The sequence below is a fragment of the Brassica napus genome, chromosome C9 (genome assembly GCF_020379485.1).
Source record: "Brassica napus cultivar Da-Ae chromosome C9, Da-Ae, whole genome shotgun sequence".
In the NCBI taxonomy this organism is placed as follows: Eukaryota; Viridiplantae; Streptophyta; class Magnoliopsida; order Brassicales; family Brassicaceae; genus Brassica; species Brassica napus.
The window spans coordinates 7,283,437-7,290,339 of NC_063452.1; the positions used below are offsets into that span (position 1 = coordinate 7,283,437).

The window sequence follows — 6,903 nt, forward strand, 5'->3', positions numbered from 1 at the left end:
CTTGTCTCACGTGCGCCGTGTCATGGTAAGTGACCACAAGAGAGGATAGGAACTGACAAGTGACATCCTTGTAGAAAGGATAAGCCATGGTGAGGAGTTTTGGCATCTTCAAATGTCCCAGCATCGTCTCAATATCAGACTCTAGACCCAACTCCTTCAGCAAACCGAGGTCGGCAAACCTGGTTGGAGCCCAAGTGACTCCATTCTTCAAATGGTCATATAGCTCCTCCACAGATGGAGTTTTCGTTCTGTCTCGATCAACAGCAACCCCTTTGCCCTTTGACATTTTGGCTTTCTTCGTAGGTGCCGGCTCATCTTCACTCTCAGTTTCACCTTCCTCATGGGTGGGAACTGGTACGCTTTTTCCTGCCCTCTTCTCGTGTTCTTTCGATTTCTTTGCAGCCAACGTCTGCTGTCTCACAGTCCTCTGCGTCCCTGAGCCAGTTGGCTCGCTGGTTAAAGCTTTTCCTCTTAGTGCAAACTCTTGACTTTCGGCTTCTTGCCTCTCAGCTTCCAACCTTCCCTTTGTCTTCTTAACCATTTTAACCTGAAAAATTACAAACTTGGAAAGGGATAAGTAGATGGAAGTAAAGAAAAGCAAGAATTTTCAGCATCAAATTTTTGCAAAAGTGAACTTAACAGGTGAATTTTTCAGTTTAAACTCAAGTTCAACACAATGCAACAATGTAACATCTTAACGCATCTAGTCCACCCACAAACATACCCAATTAAGATCAAATTCGAAAAACCCCCAAATCCATGAATCCTAATTTTGCCTAAGTGCGATTTAAACTCAATTTCACCATTAATTCAACAACCCAACTTGATAGATAAACTTTCCCTAGTCTATTTCACCACAATCTAGCAAGAAAAGAACCAAATTTCGACTTTCAAATTCTAGGGTTCATGGACCTACGAATTTGAATTTAAAAACTCAATACCTTGCTCTGGATGAAAGGAAATGGTGAATGGGTAGTGAAGAATAGACTACAGGGGCGAAAGCTTGGATTTAGAAACAAGAACTAGTTGATTTGGGTGAGAATTGAGAAGGTTTTGGGAATTTTGGTGTGGGTGAGTTTGAGAGAGTTTGTGAGTTTTTGAGAGGAAGGGAGAGTGATAGAGATGGAGTCGCGGGGGTTGGGGTAGGTTTAGGGTCGTCCGGTTCAGTCTAGGGTGGTTAGGGTCGGTTTACTTGAGTTAAACCGGGGTTTAGAGTTAGGAAACTTACCTGGACCGGTGCGGGAGCGACGTGAGGGTGTCGCTGGGAGAGGTCGCTCCCGAGTAGTTTCCCTGCGTCGTGCTTCTACTAAACCGCGAGCGACCTTGGAGTATCGCTCTGGAAACCTCGCTCTGAGTTGGAGCGACTTCAAGGTGTCGCTCTAGTGTGTCGCTCCGGTTTATCAATACGCGAGCGACTACGAGGTGTCTCTCCCATAACGTCGCTCCCAGATGGAGCGACCTTTCCACCTCGCTCCGAGACCTCGCTCTGGCGCGGTTTGTTCTTGATCCGGCAACGAAATCGCGAGCGACCTTGTAGTGTCGCTCTCGAAACCTCGCTCCCAGGTGGAGCGACCTTGAGGTGTCGCTGTGAGACCTCGCTCTCATGCACAACTCCTGCTCAAAACTGAACCGATCAAGCACCTGCACACATCTTCTCTCCCTTTTTTTTTTTTTTTTTTTTTTTTTTTTTTATATTTTTTTTTTTTTTTTTTATGCAATAAGATGAAAAATGAAAATACCAATGCAATATTTACAAGGATACCATGGGACTTCCTCCCAAGTGAGCTTGTTTTAAGTCCCGAGCTTGACTTTGCTTCCTTTTAGATTAGGCCGGGGTAGGATCAGACAGTGGAATTGAAGCTCCCAGGTCTTCCGATTTGGTTCCCAAGTAAAGCTTCGCCCTTTGTCCATTGATGGTGAACTCTCTTCCATCAGAAGTCCACAAAACTATTGCTCCATAAGGTTTAACCTCTTTAATCTTGAAAGGACCAGACCACCTTGACTTGAGCTTGCCTGGAAACAGTTTCAGTCTGGAGTTGTATAGAAGAACTTGATCTCCTTCTTTAAAGTCTCTTTTCAGGATATGTTTGTCATGGAGAGCCTTTGTTTTCTCTTTGTAGATCTTTGAACTTTCAAAAGCTTCAAGTCTTATCTCATCAAGTTCATTCAGCTGGATCAATCTCTTCTCCTTGGCGCTCTTGATGTCAAAGTTCAGCAACTTGACTGCCCATAGTGCCTTGTACTCAAGCTCAACTGGTAGATGGCAAGATTTTCCATAGAGAAGGTTGAAAGGTGTAGTCCCCAAAGGTGTCTTGTAAGCTGTCCTATAAGCCCACAATGCATCATCAAGCTTGATGGACCAATCTTTCCGTGTAACCCCCACAATCTTCTCCAGAATGGACTTGATCTCCCTGTTGGAAATCTCAACTTGACCACTTGTTTGGGGGTGGTAAGGAGTTGCAACCTTGTGCTTCACACCATTCTTCTTAAGGAGGTTTGCAAACAGTCTGTTGATGAAGTGAGACCCTCCATCACTGATCACAACTCTTGGAATCCCAAACCTTGGAAAGATTATGCTCTTGAACATTTTTAGAACCACCTTTGCATCATTGGTTGGACTTGCAATTGCTTCCACCCACTTAGAGACATAATCTACAGCCACCAGTATGTACTTGTTGCTATAAGAGGAAGGAAAAGGCCCCATGAAGTCAATACCCCAGACATCAAACACTTCAACTTCTAGGATGGGGTTTTGAGGCATTTCATTCCTCTTGGTGATGTTTCCTCTTCTTTGACAAGAGTCACACCTTGAGACAAAGTCTTGGGTGTCTTTAAACATGTGAGGCCACCAAAATCCAGCTTGTAGGACTTTTGCAACCGTCTTAAAGGTAGCAAAGTGGCCTCCATAGGATGATCCATGACAATGTGTAAGGATCCCATCAATTTCTTCTTCAGCCACTGCCCTTCTATAGAGTTGATCTCTACAAAGTATGTAGAGGTAAGGCTCATCCCAATAATATCTCTTCACATCCTTATAGAACTTCTTCTTGGCATAACCTTCAAGGTTCAATGGTTCTTTTCCAGTAGCTAAGTAGTTGACTATATCAGCATACCAAGGACCCTTCTCATCAGCTGCCTTCACCTCTTCAAGTTTCTTTCCCGTCTCACAAACAGCTACCACTGCATGAATAGCCATCATTTGCTCTTCTGGAAGTCTGTCATCAATAGGGATTCCACACTCCACCTTCAACCTGGACAGGTGATCAGCTACTCCATTCTCAACTCCAGGCCTGTCCTTGATCTCAAGATCAAACTCTTGTAGCAGCAGAATCCATCTCAACAGTCTTGGTTTTGCATCTTTCTTGGCTAAGAGGTGTCTCAATGCAGCATGATCAGTGTAGACAGTCACCTTTGACCCAACCAAGTAGCTTCTGAACTTCTCAAATGCAAAGACAATGGCCAATAGCTCCTTCTCAGTTGTAGAGTATTTAGCTTGAGCTTCATCAAGTGTTCTACTTGCATAGTAGATCACATGTGACTTCTTGTCTCTCTTCTGGCCTAAGACTGCTCCTACAGCAAAGTCACTTGCATCACACATGATCTCAAAGGGGAGATCCCAATCTGGCGGCTGAACTATGGGTGTACTGATGAGTGCATTCTTCAGGTTTTTGAAAGCTTCCATACACTCCTCATCGAAGTGAAATGCAGCTTCTTTGCATAACAGCCTGGTCAATGGTCTAGCTATCTTAGAGAAATCCATGATGAATCTTCTATAGAAACCGGCATGACCCAGAAAGCTTCTTATATCCTTCACTGTTCTTGGTGGAGCTAGACCAACCATGACATCTATCTTGGCTTTGTCCACTTCAATTCCTTTCTCAGAAACTTTGTGTCCAAGAACAATCCCTTCATTGACCATGAAGTGACACTTCTCCCAATTGAGCACCAGGTTAGTGTCCTCACATCTCTGTAATACCCTGCAAAGATTTGACAAACAAGTAGCAAACGAAGAACCATATACAGAAAAATCATCCATAAACACCTCCATTACATCCTCAATAAAATCAGAGAAAATTGACATCATTGCTCTTTGGAATGTTGCTGGTGCATTGCACAGTCCAAATGGCATCCTTCGATATGCAAAGGTACCATAAGGACAAGTGAATGTCGTTTTCTCTTGGTCATTTGGGTGTATAGGGATTTGGAAAAATCCAGAGTATCCATCAAGGAAACAATAATAAGGATGGTTAGCTAGCCTCTCTAACATCTGATCAATGAATGGTAAAGGGAAATGATCCTTTCTAGAGGCTGCATTCAGTTTTCGATAGTCAATGCACATCCTATGTCCAGTTATTGTTCTTGTTGGTATTAACTCATCATTTTCGTTCTTAACAACTGTTATGCCACCTTTTTTAGGAACTACATGCACAGGTGAAACCCAATTGCTATCAGAGATAGGATAGATCACACCAGCATCTAACAATTTGATTATCTCTTTTTAACAACATCTTTCAAATTAGGATTTAATCTTCTTTGGTGTTCAATTGAAGTTTTAGATTCATCCTCTAGATGTATCCTATGCATGCACAAAGATGGTGAGATTCCTTTAATGTCATCAAGTGAGTATCCTAGTGCTTTTCTATACTTTTTAAGTTCATTTAAAAGCATAGACAATTCATTCTCAGTCAGCTCACTACTCACAATGACAGGATATGTCTCATTAGGTCCAAGGAAAGCGTACCTTACACCATGGGGAAGAGGTTTAAGCTCCACTTTTGGTGCCTTGAGCTCACTCCAATCAGCTTGATGGAGGTTCTCTTGAATGTCTGCTGAGGCAGCATGTTGAGTCATTTGTGGCAACTCCATGAACTCATCTTCTCCATCCTCCTCAAGGTGAACATCTAGCCTTCTTACTAGCTCATCACTCTCTTTGTTTTCAATCATTTGGGTCTCTCTTTCAATGGTCAGGGCCTGTTGAAGAGAGTCCTCAATCGCTAACTCTTCAAGGAAATCATCAGCCAAGGCATCCATCTCATCAATGTAGAATATTTCTCCTTGAGTTGTGGGCTTCTTCATCATCTCCTTGATATCAAAATGGAGAATGTGATCTTTTCCAAGGTGGAGATCAATTGTGCCATCTCTCACATTCACCATTGCTCCAGCAGTCGCCAAGAAAGGTCTCCCAAAGATCAAAGGATCTCTAGGCTCTTCATCCATCTCAAGCACTACAAAGTCAGTAGGCACTTCACAATTTCCTATCTTTACAGGAAGATCTTCTAGGATGCCAATGGGGAGCTTGACAGATCGATCAGCTAGCACCAAAGAGATCTTGCACTTTTTATATTGTGTAAACCCAAGCTTCTTGGCAATGGATAGTGGCATGAGGCTGACACTTGCTCCCAAGTCACATAGACATTTCTCAAATGTCAAAGGTCCAATGGCGCATGGCAGGGTGAAACTACCAGGGTCTTCTAGCTTCCTTGGGACAGTCATTCTCTGAATAATGGCACTGCACTCGTGAGTAAGAATCACCATCCCTTCCATCTCTTTCTTCTTTTGTTCTACAGCATCTTTCAAGAACTTGCTGTATTGTGGAACCAGCATAAATGCATCAATTATGGGCATGGTGAGCTGAACTTCACTCATTTGCTTGTCAAACAAGGCTTTGTATTTCTCTAGGAGTTGCTTTTTGAATCTTCCAGGAAAGGGAAGTTTTGGCTCATAGGGAGGAGGAGTGAACAATTTCTCCTTTGTTGATGTAACCTCCTCATTTTTGTTCTCAAATTTCTCCTCTCCAATCTTTCTCTTGCCCTTAGCTTCAACTATCTTCTCCAATATTTCCTCATTAGTTTTCTCATCCACAATCACCACATCATCATCTACATTGATGACCACCTCCCCACCTTGTTTCTCATTATCCTTAATGAGAACTTTAGGAGGCAACTCTCTTCCACTCCTTAGGGTGATTGCCTTCATTGTCTCCTTTGGGTTTTGTTCAGGCTTTCCAGGTAGTGTACCTTGTTGGCGACTTGAGCTGGCTGTCATAGAGACAAACTGGTTCTCCAAGTTTTTGAACTTGTTGTTTAGATCATGGTAATTCCCATCAATCTTGTTGTGTAGATTTTTCAGCTCATACCCTAATTGTTTCTCACTTCTTGCTTGTCCCTCCAATAATTGTTTTAGCATCGCTTCAGTACTACTCTCTTGTGGAGGTTGTGTTGATGATCCAGCTTGTTCTTGTGCTGGTAGATTTGGTTTTGGTGAGAATCCAGGAGGGAAGTTCTGTTTTGGTTGGTAACCACCTTGGTTGTTGTTGTAGAATGGCTTAGGCTGATTGTTGTAGAATGGTTTTGGCTGGTAGTTGTTGAATGGCTTCTGTTGGTTGTTGTAGAAGGGTTTCTGTTGGTAGTTGTTCTGGTTTTGATAGTCATGTTCCTTCTTGTACCATGTACCCTGAGCATTGACATAGTACATATCTTCTTGGCATTCTACTCCATCAGCTTCAGAAACCATATGTAACTCCTCCTTCTTGTTCTTTTCTGATAGTAGCATGTCAATCTTTTCTTGTATTGCTTTCAGTTCTCTTTTTGTGGTCATATCTTCTCCTCCCCCACTTCTGTCTCTTCTGTCATATTCATCATTGTAGACAGAATCACTCTGTGCCATGTTCTCCAAGAGTTCTAATGCATCTTCGACAGTCCTCCCCAAGTAGTTTCCATTGCTTGCAGTGTCAAGCTGGCTTTTGAATTTAGGCAAGACTCCTCTGTAGAATGTGCTTAGCAAGCTCTCATTGTTGAAGCCATGGTGGGGACATTGAGACAAGTAGGTTCTGAATCTCTCCCATGCCTCTGAAAATCCTTCAAGTCCTTTTTGTTGAAAACCAGAGATCTGATTTCTAAGGTT

At 42.7% G+C, this 6,903-nt stretch overlaps 1 non-coding gene across 1 annotated transcript; it reads left to right on the forward strand.

Annotated features, from left to right (window-relative positions):
• The first annotated feature begins 6,796 nt into the window (after window positions 1-6,796).
• LOC125593599 lies at window positions 6,797-6,903 on the forward strand. Its single transcript, XR_007329500.1, has one exon. It is a non-coding gene; the product is annotated as a small nucleolar RNA R71 (small nucleolar RNA).